The 13,225-nt window shown below is 38.4% G+C and overlaps 1 protein-coding gene across 10 annotated transcripts in view; it reads right to left on the bottom strand.

Annotated features, from left to right (window-relative positions):
- The window catches only part of LOC310896496 (uncharacterized protein), a 236,864-nt gene that overhangs the window by 144,487 nt on the left and 79,152 nt on the right, over positions 1-13,225 (bottom strand). For 6 of the 10 annotated variants that reach the window (XR_014581542.1, XR_014581543.1, XR_014581544.1 and 3 more), the window contains exons 2-3: positions 11,204-11,265; positions 10,814-10,938 (exon numbers count right to left, since the gene is read on the bottom strand). The exons of 1 other annotated variant lie outside the window; for it this stretch is intronic. The gene's annotated coding sequence lies outside the window, so the exon portion shown is untranslated. Of the gene's footprint in view, positions 1-2,928; positions 6,991-8,224; positions 8,454-10,813; positions 10,939-11,203; positions 11,266-13,225 lie in introns of those variants that run through there. 3 more of the 10 variants (XR_014581548.1, XR_014581549.1, XR_014581541.1) reach the window with 3 other exon arrangements.

The following is a 13,225-nucleotide window of genomic DNA, read 5'->3' as shown; positions in this document are numbered from 1 at the left end:
GCCAGTGGCTTTAATGTTGAAACAATACTGGAAAGCACTGGTCATGCATCCAGCATGCCCAGGCTGCCGCTGCAGCTGGGTGTCTGCATTTACTTCTCAGCCCTGCAACACAAAGTCCTTCACTTGTTTTTCGTCAGTGGTTTGGTTGTTTTGTTTTTACCTTCTCCAGAATCTGCCCATAACACAGTTCTTCCTTCACCAGTAGAAACTGAAGGAAAGTTGAGACTATGCAAGTTACACATTAAGGTTACGTATTTCTACACATACAACATGAAAGGCCAACTCAGAAGAATGATAAAGGGACTAGGAGACTCTGCATGTAGCTCCACTTTCTCATTTCTTACTGGAAGCAGATGACCAACTGATAACATACAAAGTTGCCTTGCATACACTGATTTGCATTGTTTAAGACTGTCTCCCAACCAAACGTTTTCCCAATGTCCTACAGCGGAGCATGTGGCCTGCTGGAACACCACCTTTCCAAAGATCACCTTATTCATCCACAGCACACCCTCCTCCTCCTCAAACACATGGCACTGAGATGCCATAGACGACTGAGCCTCCTGTTGGGTTTAGGTCCGTGATGAGTTAGGTCTCATGAGTTAGCTCCATTAGGTACAGTATATAGTCACAGGTCTGTCATACTGCTTCAACTGATTCTGTCATTAGCTGATGAAGACTCAGAAGACTCAGATAGCAAATGCTGCCAGAGTGCACAAGAAAAATGTGAAACTACAGGCCTGTGAACCTGAATGCAAACAGCTTTAGAAATTTCTCACCCATATTTATTATGTCAACCTGCAATTACAGAAGTATTCCTACTAGTTAGCATTCATTTGCATGAGGATTCAGAGTAGAGATTACTCACATAGGTCTCACAGAGGTGAAAAATAACTTTATTCTCTGAAGAAGAATTAGGGAACTTCCTAAAGACCTTTAAATTGGTAATACCTTCACACTTAACATGATGAATTTCGTAAAGCTAGGTTTAACCACTGACTAGACTGTACAGACCTGCTGAACACCAGCATCAATTCAGAAGACATTTTGAGGGCAGTGAACTGATTACTGTATTTAAATGCATAGTAAGCCTGAATCTAAAGCCCTTGTCACAAAATTCCTATACATTTAATTTGGAAACAAAATATATAAGACAATAGTTCACATAAATCAAATCTCTTTTACTGATTCTAATGGTTGCTTTCCCTGAAGTACTCCTGCTCTCAGGTATCCTTTTAATTGTGAGAATAAGAACTAGCCCCCTTGCACATGTCATGTAGCCTCAATGATCCAGGATGAACAAGCGTTAAACAAAACATTCAACCATTCTCATTGTTGGCCAGTCCAACAGTGTTAAAGCCAGAATGATTCTTTTTCAAAGCTGTTCTCAGTTCCTTATTTTACAATGTCATTGCTTGAGATTGTGAATGTCAAGGAAAATTTGATACGGTAATATATAATTCCATGTGTTCAGTCACTTATAGTACTTCAGGGAATTTAAAAAAAAAAAAAGACATGCCCAAGAATGGAACAACAAGACATTTTGGTAATAAGAAGCTAGTATGTTCCTTCTTTAGCTTTATGCTATGTGGTATCTTCTGAGACACTTTTTCTTTGGTGCTTGGAGCATTAGGCAGAAAATGAAGAGGCTGATAACTGTACCGTATTACTCAATGCTCAAGCATACTTAATCATAAAAGTCGACTTCATAAAAGTTATTTTCCTTGAAACAACTGCTTTCAACATTGCAAAATGGAATTTTACTGGATTTTCTTTCATAGCACTGAACATGAGCACGATGTCCTAGGCACACATACAAAACAGATTGCAATTACCTGGCAATACAGCATCAACTGGGAGATAGAAGTAAAATTTATTTTCATTTTATTATAGAATTGGGTCTGCTTTGTTGTTAAGGTTTGGCTTGGGGCAGGAGGATGGGATTAGCTGCTTTTTTGTCTCTTTCTCACAGAAGGAAATGCTATAAAGATGTAAATCCATGGTTTTCTAGCAACTTTTTTAATGAACGTACTTTATAAATTCATATATTAAATTTCACATATTTTTTCAAGTTCAGAGTATGTGAAGATTTAGTCTAGGGTATAAGCTATAACATTATAAAACTGAAGAGACTAGAGAGAAATAAAGTACTTTTCATTACTTGATCATCAGCAGCTGACAGGACAATTCCTTTAAGGGACCTAAATTCTGGTGTTCTGTCCCCTCAATATGCATAAGGTGCTGTCAGCCAGACAGGCACAGTTAGAATATAAGAATTACCCTTGACATATGTTAATTGATCTGTGTCTAAGAACTTAAGGATGTGATAAGTATATGATGTACACTTCTGGTATATAGAAACCAGAGCCAATGTAATATAATACTGTAACGAATAAAATCGAAGAGCTTCTATCATCCAGAGTGAGACTCTACAAATTACTATTTATAACTTGTCCGCTGTTATAAACTGACTTTCCAGACACTTTCCCTCTTTTTTTTTTTTTTTTGTTTTTGCTGGGGCGGGGGGGGGGGGGGGGGGTAGGAGTTGTTTTGTTTTGTTTTTGTTTCTAAAAGAAGCCTGAACACACAAAGGTCTTCTCACAGCCTGGCAAGGAAAAGCAGCAAAAAAGCAGAAATCTTGCGAATACCTAACACCACCATGACAAACTGCTGCAAACTCTCCAGAAAAGGAAAACAACAAATTCTTTGGCAACTCATATCACTAAGTTCTTGCCTGTTTTAGACACAACATATTTTTGGATATATGGAAGAGGGAAAGGTAGTATTAGCTAAAATGGATAAAGCAGACCTTCAAGGAGAGAAGCTTCATCACAGGTCACTATGACCCACATCGCTGTCAACACTGAACAAATGGGTTTACAATTTAGCTATATTGAATGTATATTTAGATGAACAGATAAATGACAATGAATTTATTACAGTTTATAACCTTTCTACTTTTCCAGACACAGAGAAGCAATATGAATGCACAATTTCAATAATCCCACAGCGTTCACAGATTTAATGATTTGTAAAATATGTTATATAGCAGATATCCAACACTTCAGCGTGTTGCAGGACTCACTGGCTACAGACAGATGTCTTCTCTGTGTGTTTTCAATAGACTTCCTCTACTACACCTCCTGAAGTTACTTGAAAGAATTTAATATTCTCACTTCCTCCTAGGTAAATCACTCCTGTGTTTTTCCTCATGGAGTTTATTGTCTTTTTCTGTATTGTGTTTAGATTAAGGTCAATGGTTCTGGGCTCTGTTTCCTCCCCAACGACCTCAGCCCCTCATCTCCCTTCCAGTCAGGAAAACCCATGTGACGGTCAGCCGTGATGGGAAGGTCAGAGATTTCCTTGGCTGGCCTCCGACACCTTCCCACAGCAACCTGAGTCAGCAGCACTCCTCACAAGTCTGATCTGCCCAGTTCTCCTGAGGGCACTCCAAGGAATACAGCCTCACAGCTGATGTTGCCTTCCCGAGAAACCCAGTAACTTCTAATCCAGTTCTTAACCCTAACAGAATGCTCTTCTTCGCAAAGCATTAAGCAGTTTTCTGTTTGATCTGCTTCACATCCTACCCTCTTTATCTGTCGAGCTATAGAGCTACGCCTAAACATAAATGTACATACATCTAACTTCAGTTGAACATCTGCTTACACAGCAAGCAAATAGAATTTTAAGCTCTTATTAATTTTTTGTTTGAATGTTTTAGGATTTCCTGAAAAAAACCTTTGGGTTGATCCACTTTTCAAAAGCAGTTCCTGTTACAAAAATATGTCATTCTTTTACATAGCTTTTAATTAACACTTCTTCCTTACCAAGCACATAAAATCCTGGGCTGGAAATGGGAAGATTTATTTTACAACTGTAAATCTAAACTTTCAAAACTGAGCATTTATTCTGGTTTCTGATTATCCAAGATGCGCCAGCTTTCAAAAAGTGGGTATTCAATATTCTCTGATATCCTATGGGTTTATTGGTATCAGTAGTACATAAACTGTGATCCAAAATCTACCCTGAAGCAGTTGCTTTATGGACTTTTGTTTCTACATTTCCTGAGGTTGTTTTTGAGAGATCTTTTTGTTTGTGGTGTGGTGGGTTTTTTGGTTGTTTGAATCCGCTCTGCACCCTCAAGTAGATTAAAAATGCCCTACAAGACAAATTACAGTCTCATTGTCAGGTAGAGAGACCTTAGCAGTTTCACCTGGCTGCAGTAAAAATTAAAGAGAAATAGTAGGGCGGTGGCAGAAGATAACTGTTAGTCAGCTTGAGAGTTCTACTTAGGATATTCAGGTCAAGAACAATCTCCTGCCTCTTAGGATTCCTGGAACTCAAAATGTTTAATCACCTTTTTGTGCTACAAAGCAAAGTTCAAGATACAGCTTCTGTCAGTACTAATAAGAAGCCAATTAAAAACTCTATGAGGCACCCAGGTAGAAAGTATGTGAATATTTCTCAAATGTTAGTGGCCAGAGCATTTGCTGGCAAGTAAAATAAGGAGAACTGCTGCAAGAATATAGAATGATTCTGTGAATCTATAAAGAGGTAGACAATTTACATGCAGAGCTGATAAAGAGAGAACATGAATATCTCTTTGTGATGCTATTTCAGCCATCTCCTTTTTCTGCCAGCACAAGTTCTGCTGAGACGGACAAGCATCCTAGCTTCAAAACTCCACTTTATATTTACAGAGACATCATTTCCTCTCTTGTTGGAGCAGACAGCCAAATGGTCAACCTGTTACCTGAGGACACTTGCCTTCAACTTCCTCAGATCTGCTTGCATTTTCAATGGGGCCCTCATATGGTGACATTATACACACTTCTGCTGCAGGGAGCCAAGTCTCAGAGATGGCTGTGCAGTCTTAGCCCAGACTGCAATTCCTCCTGTGCCATCCTGAAGCAGTTACGCCCATGGCAATGGGATCCAGCAGCCAAGGGCCTCAGCTAGTTAATCTGCTGAAGAAAATGCCAAACAGACAAGTGCACCTGGAATCCCTCATTTCTTTAAAATGCTTCTTAAACTCACGACTGAGTGCCTTTATAATAATTATTCATTAACCTCTCCTGTATCTCAGGGCTTCGGTGATCTTTTTGGACATGGATGACTACAGCACTCGTTTTAAACAGCCAGTGCTAATGTCACCATTTACGTTATGGTACAGCACGGAAAACATATGGCTTCTGCTGGAAACAGGCAACCAGGACTATACATCAGTAACACCTTTAGAATCCTAAATCCACATATTGTCCACTCAGTCAAAAACCCCAGAGTACTCCCTCATAAGTTTTGGTAGCTCTTATCTGAGGTGAAAGACACAGCACTGAACATTTGGGTAGAAGCTCTAACACAGTTCACAGTTTCACCACCATCACTATCCATGATTCTGAAGAGAAGCAACCACTGCTGCCACCATGACAGACCTACCAAACCCAGACCTTCAGGAGATATAAATTCAGAAAACCCTGTTTTGTGACTTCTGTTGGTGCTTTTATGCCAGGACATTCAGTCTTGACAAAATGGCATCACTTCTGAATAAAGACGATGCACCTTAAGGAATTTATTGACACAATTGTACTCCTCTCTGGGTTTCAGAAACTATAATGGTTACACGTGGCCCTATGGGCTCTTAATCTGAAGAGAAATTTAAGCATCTGAGTCTAACTTCAGGAGCTTGATTCCTTTTTTTGACCAGGATAGACAAGTCTGACTGTAGCCAAGAGCTGCACACACACTGGTAGGTTAAGCAACACCAAATGCCTTTCCTGTTAAAGTGGTTGAGCAGCACTGACAGTTTTAGTCTGTGTCAGCTAGCATTTGGGAGGGTGCCAGGTTACAGCTAATTCCTAGCCACAATTCAGGAGTTAGCATAGGCCAGAGACTGCTCCCAAAAGGCAGTTTTTTTGAGTGTAGGAGAGATCAGCACTATGGACGTAGGTCATTCCAGTTGCAAAAGCACTTTAAGCTCAACTCACTAACATTGCAAAGGCCAGATACAGAATTTGCTGAAACATTAAAGGATTTATGTTCCACAGTTCCTTAAGACAGCAAAGAAAAGGAAAAAAATGATTACACAAAGAAGGTTGTTTGTCCTACATTGTGTACTTTCCATTCTTGGAGACAAATGAAAAATTTTGCTAATGACAAAACGTACAGCCGTCTTATGTTATAGAATTGCACTTGTAAAATGGAAACACAGACTCACAGCTGAAAAACAGTCAGAGAGTGCATTCACCTAGCTGATTATAAATATGTGGCTCAGATAGCTCAGAGACTCTGAGGCTTGAAATCATGAGATACTCTACATGGCAACATGGTTATTTAAATACCTCCTCTTCCACTGGGAGTTCAGCCATTATTCAAGGAGAGGAAGCATATTCATTCTTGAGTGCTCCAGACATAGGACAGTTATGAAAAGCTTTCTGCACAAATGAAGCAAACGTGGTATCCCACAGGGAGACTGAACAACAGCGCCTGTCACAGTCTCAAAACCAACTGTACCTGAATGAATGGAGGCTGGAAGGTAGCTGGATTCACGGACTGCAGCATTTATTGAAGTCTGTCACTGCCTCTTGAGGGTTACTTACGTGGGTTTAAAACTTTATACAATTCTAATAGATACAACTGATAGCATGAAAACAATTAGATTAACATATAAACAGTTGAGGCTATAATGCTATTAAAATGGACATTCAAGGAAACTGTAGCCATTTCTACAGCTGTTTTGGAAAGTCTCTTTGGCAGAACATGTTGGATTGTCATTCTAAATGCCTGTGCTTCCCATGCTGGTTTCCTGAGGAAGGGTTTGTGGACAGACTTGTTTATTTATTACTTTTCTTTCCCCACTCCCCCACCCCTCTTTAGCTGTAGCTGTGGATTCCCCAGCCTTGTGAAAGTAGTCATTAGGTGCCTTGTTTGGCCAGGACAAATCTGTAAAGAAACTGGCTCTGGTCCAGAGGGTTCCTGGAATTTTCTCTTTACCTGGTGTAAGAGAAAAAAAATAATTTTATATATGATCTGTTACAAGGCCATATTTTTTTGTGTGTGTGTGTGTGTGTGTGTGTGAACAGAAGGCAAAAGAACTGAAATTGTGTTTACTGGTCTGGTAAGTCACACCAAATGAAGTTCAGATGGGACTTGCTAAGGTGAAAGTCCCTCCAACTGCAGTAAGACTCCAAGGATCAGATTCCGTCATCTTAAATGGGAGCTGAAGGAAATCAGCATCACCTATATTTCACATGCCCTGAGGCTATTTTGAAGACAAGTTTTTTGGCTGTGCCAGCCTAAGGCTGCAATAAACTCTCACAAAAACAATGGACAATCCCAGCATTTATGACCTTCTGTCCCACAAGTGTTGACCTTTTTTTTTTTTTCCCTGGGAAACAGAAAGCAACCTGTTCTTATATGTTTTTAAAACAAACACTCCATTACAAATGCCTCCCCCTTTTGAGAAAGGCATACAGAACAAACACCTAACGGATTTTAGTCACGTTATTTAATACACCGCTAGAAGAGAAACAGATGCTACAGCAAAAAGTGCAGTATGAAGCCAGTACAGCATAAAACAGTAATGTACTACCTCTTCAGAAGACGTTTATGCTCTTGGCACTGAACATGTGAAGCTTAAGAAAATACTACCTTACATAGAGTACAAGTCCTATTTATAGAAGTTATGTCCCTGACAATAGCATCCATCATCTTCTGAACTGAAGTCTGCAATTCTGTGGTGATTTTCAGCCACATCCCTAGTGTTGACAGCTGGTCACCTATACAGAGTGCTGTATGCAGCACAGCCATCTGAACACTATTGTTCTGATTATTGAAGTATGATTATGGAGTTCTCCTGTATTATTACATTCTCATGAGCAAGAGCAAGCCAAAGTGCTATTTATAGTTTTAGCTGGCTGGAAAGTCTAACCCATTTTTGACAAAAGAGAAACCATTGTCTTTGATTCTGACTACATTACAACCCCTCCTCACGCTTCAGAATATCACTAGCTATGAAAAAGTTGTGAAGAAGCTGTTTGCTACAGAAGGAACTTCTGCTTGTCCATCTTCTCAAGAAACCAGAATAAGCTGACATGAGCCCAATGCTGCTTACTGTGGTATGCTAGCGCGCTGCCTGATAACAGATTCAATTTAAGATCCTGTTCTTCAGCACAGATCAAGGACTGGGCCTTGTACATGTCATGTACTACCTTGCTTGACAGCTTACCATGACCTAGCATGACAGCTGTGGTCATCAGTAATCACTGCCAAAAGGGAGGATCATAGGAGTGGGTGGAAAGGAAATCAGACATTCCTGGCAGCTGGCCCACTGCTCTGAAGCTTCCTTTCACCAAACATCAGACTGAAAACAGATCTCTGCTTGCTGAAGAGAAAAGTATGGGCTTCCACTTTTCAATCACTTTTCCTTAGTGCAACATACAAATGGTTTCCTTTCCCTGAAGAGAAAAGGAGAAAAGACAAAGGGAAAAACACATGTGTTCATCCTGCAGAGTGAAAACAAAGGGCCAGAGAATGCTCTCACTCCCTGGCTTGTTACTGTCATTTTTGTTAGCAACAGTAGATTAGACAGGCAGGGAATGATGGCCCTTGGAAAGCAAAACACAGAAGTGTTTACCATATAAACAAAATTAAATAGTTACACAACACAAAAGTTTTAGCTTTTTTTTTTTTTTCTGAGTATACTGCACAGAAATAACATATCACAGTAGACCAACATTTGCTTTAACTGTTAAATTTTCACAATTCAGTAATTACCTACAACACAGTTCCTCTCAAGGGTTCAACTTTCTCTACTTCTAAGGAATATGAACCATTTTTTTTCTCAAATAAACCAACTAAAGCCAACTAAATTCTATGGCATTTAGTCCCATAAACACTTCTCTTAGAAATGCAAAAGTGGTTCTGCTTGCTTGGCTAATATTGCCTCCTTCTTAGGGCAGATGGAAGAGAAAGTAAAAAAAAGGGGGGGGGGGGTTAACAACCACCAACAGGGATTGTGAAATAATATGGTCTACAAACTTATTTGCTTTCAAATCAATGGGTAAGATTTAGTGGCTAAGTCGACCATGGTAAAACTCCAAAGTTCAAGAATTTTCTTGGTTTCTTGGCCTGCCTATAATTTCAAAACCATCTTGTGAAATCCTCCAGTTATTCACTCCAGCTGAGCCTACTTAATTAGAATTCCTGAGCACTTGCACATATTTCCTTAACAGCTATTGATACAAATACTCACTTCAGGAGACAGTGGAATATATAACAAGGATTCTTTTTTAGAAAATTATTATCATTATAAAACCGAAGGACAAAAGCAATAGCTCTCCAACAGATTTTTGTCAAACCAAATGCAATCAAGACCATCTCAAAGTCTCTGAGGTTGTATTCTCAGGCGGTTTAAAACCCTGTCTCTAACCCTATCACCACTGCTCTTTCAAGTGAACAAACATGCAAAGACATTTCAAGCACCATGGCAATGTTGACTTGGAGCATTGTTAATTCCTACCAAAAGGCTGTGGGAAGCATAGTAAAATGATAGAAGGTTTCATTTATTAATCTGTGATGAAAACCAGGTTTCTGTTGATGGAGGGGGTGGGGGAAGGGTAAAGATAGGCTTGTCTGTTTAATGCTTGGCTCAGATTTTATTTTATTTTATTTTTTTTAAGCAAGCAGCTGAGCGCATTGCTTCTGGCTGTGTCTTTCTGTAGGTTGGCGGTTGCCAGCATTCACAAAGCACAAGTTATGTAATGCTCTCCTATCAGGAGTCCGAGTTCAAAAGCATTTCATGAAGTCTCATGCTGTTCTTGCTGAAGTAATTTTTTCTGATAGTGAAAAATCTGTATCATCCTGATTCAGCTGCCTCGGCCCTCTCCAATGGCAGCACTTTGTGCTTTCCCTCAACCTCTTCTCCTCCCTCCCTCCATCACAATAATCTCTGCTCATTTCTTAAGGAGACTATTCTCTCCCCTAAAACCCTTCACTGGCTTTTGCCAGAGGAAAAGAAAAATAAAGGAGGACACATGTAGTTTTGCCCCTCTCTGTGCTTCTGAAACAGGCATTTTCATTGAGAAAATTCTCATGTCAAGTGCATGCAAAAGTAAGTGCAAAAGACTAGATTTACAATTAAAGGTATATTCAGCACATTGCACTTCTATTGACAAGACTAGCTTTTCTGACCTAATTTTCAGAGTAAAGACCTAAATTTCACAACAAGCTGCCTCCCAGAAATGCACTCACTTCTGATGGAATCATTTTAGGTACTTTTCAGGAAAATTCTGCAACTTTTCACAGCAATAATTATCAGATGACTTGTTGAGTGCAGAATTTCACTTACAGTCACTCTGCCACTTTGATATCATTAAAATCAATCAGGCACATAGATGAGTGCATGCGATTATTTAAGGTATCTAAATTAGAGTACATAAAGAGGAAATCAGGCAGGACAGCCGTCTCTTTTAACTTGTATTCACTGTTTTTTATGCCAGTATGTAAACATGCAAATATCATTCGATATATTTCAGCATGTAAACAACAGGTATTTGCTTTCATGGTAAAACTTATGTAGGAAAAAAAAAGTTTTAAAATCTCCAATTGAAATATGATTCAGAATTAATATAAAACGCCTTTATCAAGTACCTCAACAAAATACAGGTTTAAACTTTAAACACAATTAAACTATATTTATTGAATCATGTATTTCCTGTACAATTCTGTTTCCAATGTAGTTGTGAGTACAGTTAACAAACAGATCATTCTCTAAAGAAGATAAATTCTCTAAAGAAGAGTGAAATTTGATTCTTACCATTGTGCCTAAGCAAACATGAAACTTAGGCCAAAGTGTCTTTGGGAGATCTGATCCATGACAGTCAGTCAAGGATTCCCATTTCTTTCAGCAGACTTCCACACAGATGTTTGGAGCAAGGGTATCTGGGAAAGGTGTGTTTAAAGTAATGATTTACAAGGTACTAGAAAAGTGTACTGATAGAAACCTTCAAAGCACAATTACATAGATTGACAGATAAAATATCTGTATGTAAATCTCAGTGGATTTCATCATGTGCGTTGAAATAAAGGAGATAAAAGAGGAAGAATATGAAGGTTATTTCTAAAACAACAGATAGTTTTTTTATTCTTTCAGTTATTTTGTAAAGAACTTAATTATCTTAAATTCGTTGTTATTCAGGTATTTTACCTTAATATGGAATTTTGTTTTATTTGTTCTTTTCTTGTTTCCTTCATAGTTAAAAGTGATTCCTAGAAAGAAAGGAATAGAAAGTTGTCAGACTATTTATCTTAAATTCAATCTTCAATTCTAAGTTAGACCAAGCTCACAAGGACTCCCGTTCTATTAATTTGCGGTCTGAAAAGCCTGAAGCCATATACGTGGGGGAAAGCCACCTTCTGTTTCAATAAAAGGAATACTTAAAACTGCTGTTGAACATGGAAGGACAAGCTTTAATCAAGGTTCTTTTCACTTACTTTGAGCAACTCTAAACATGAGCAATTCTTGCAATAGAGCTAACAGATCAATTTATGCCTCTCTGAGGCACAGAAATGTTGACTGTCTTCCCAACTCAGAGAATTAGCAAGAGAACTCAAGTGCTCCAGCTTCAAGTTCCTAGTTACAAGGAATACTTTTGAAAGTGGGCACTGTCACTCAGACCTTTGAGTCAAACTTACATGAGTTCTGGGTGAAACCCAGACAACACTGCTTAAATGACCCAAGGACACAAGACTATACAAGACCTGCTTCCATTTCTGTAACTATAAAATAAGGCTACCCATACTAACCTCTTTTAAAAATGCTTTGAATTTTTCAGTTCAGAGCAGCTACAGAGATGTACTGCTGCTGGACTTCTGCCTACAAAAATCAAACATGTTTCACAGATTCAAACATGGTTCATAAACTATGTCATCCCAATCTAGAGCTCTCAAAATGAATAGAAAACATGGCAAGTGTCAGCTTGCTGCTTCATGCAAAAGCACTGTGAATGAAACATGTAAGAGCAGCAACTGGATAAGCAAAGAATAGAAGTTCTGATTTGTATGGCTTACAGTCATAGAACACCACAACATAAGCAAAATAAAATATTTACTGCCACAAAGGTTTATATAATTGGGTTTCTTTTCTTCTTCTAGCACATTAAACTTTGAAATCTTAATGGTTAATCTACATTGCACATGCTTTGCAAAATAATGTCACTTGCCTATGAATCTATACAAAACAGCAATTTGCTGAAGATTTTGTTGGCTTTGAAAGACGAAAGAAAATACACAAACGCAGCTAATGTATATGCTGGAAAGCAACAGGAAATTCTTCAAATCCTAAATGCCAATTCTGGAAAGTATTTTGAAAAATTTATTGATTAACTGCAACAGTTACAATATGATGTTAGCTAATACTTGAAAACCTGCCTGGTACCCTTGAGTCACCCTGAATTCAGGCAGGGCATACAATAATGTATCTCTGCCTAGCGGTATTGATATTACTACCAAACACAAGACTCTTCAGTACTGAACTGGAATGAGAAGAAAATAAAATACTGTTATAGAAAACAGAAATCAACCAACCTAGATACTGGCATGAGTAAGAAAACAAGATATGACTATACAAACCAGAGTTTAAAAAATAAAAAAATAATGGAAATTAACCGTTTGCAGTAAACCACATTCTGAGCAGTACCATTGATGTCAGCAGCGATCTGGACAGAAACAGAAGCCTGGACACATTTTAAAATTACTACTGAAGAAAGAGAATTTAATTTAGTATCTATTTTTTCCAAACACGACCACAATAGTTTATAAAAGTCCAATCTCCATTTCAGAAAACACAGGCTATTTGCCTTACACCCAAACTACACAAAGAATTTAAGAAAGCTTGGTGACTGGTAGTACGCACTGTAGTGAAAACAGCTACTTTCACAACTTCGTTCCACTCAGTTTTTCAGCACCAATATGTTAAGGCTCACTGCAAGAATTTTCATCAAAACAGAACACTGCTAAATCTCATTCCCTGGTGAAGATTCAGTCCTGCTTTCTGAAACAGAAGAATTTCACTAAAATGTCTTCTAAACTGAAGTTTAGAACTGCAAACTCAGAAAGTAGCAATAGAGAACTACCACAAGTTCTGTGACCCATTTCATGTTCCAAGTTAATCACATTAATTTTATGTAACTAGTCAATGAATTATAACATACTGTTGCATTTGTAAGTA

This window comes from Anser anser, assembly GCF_964211835.1.
Source record: "Anser anser genome assembly, chromosome: 3".
Classification (NCBI taxonomy): Eukaryota; Metazoa; Chordata; class Aves; order Anseriformes; family Anatidae; genus Anser; species Anser anser.
Note: the sequence above shows the minus strand (reverse complement) of the source record. Positions and strands in the feature narration are given on the sequence as shown.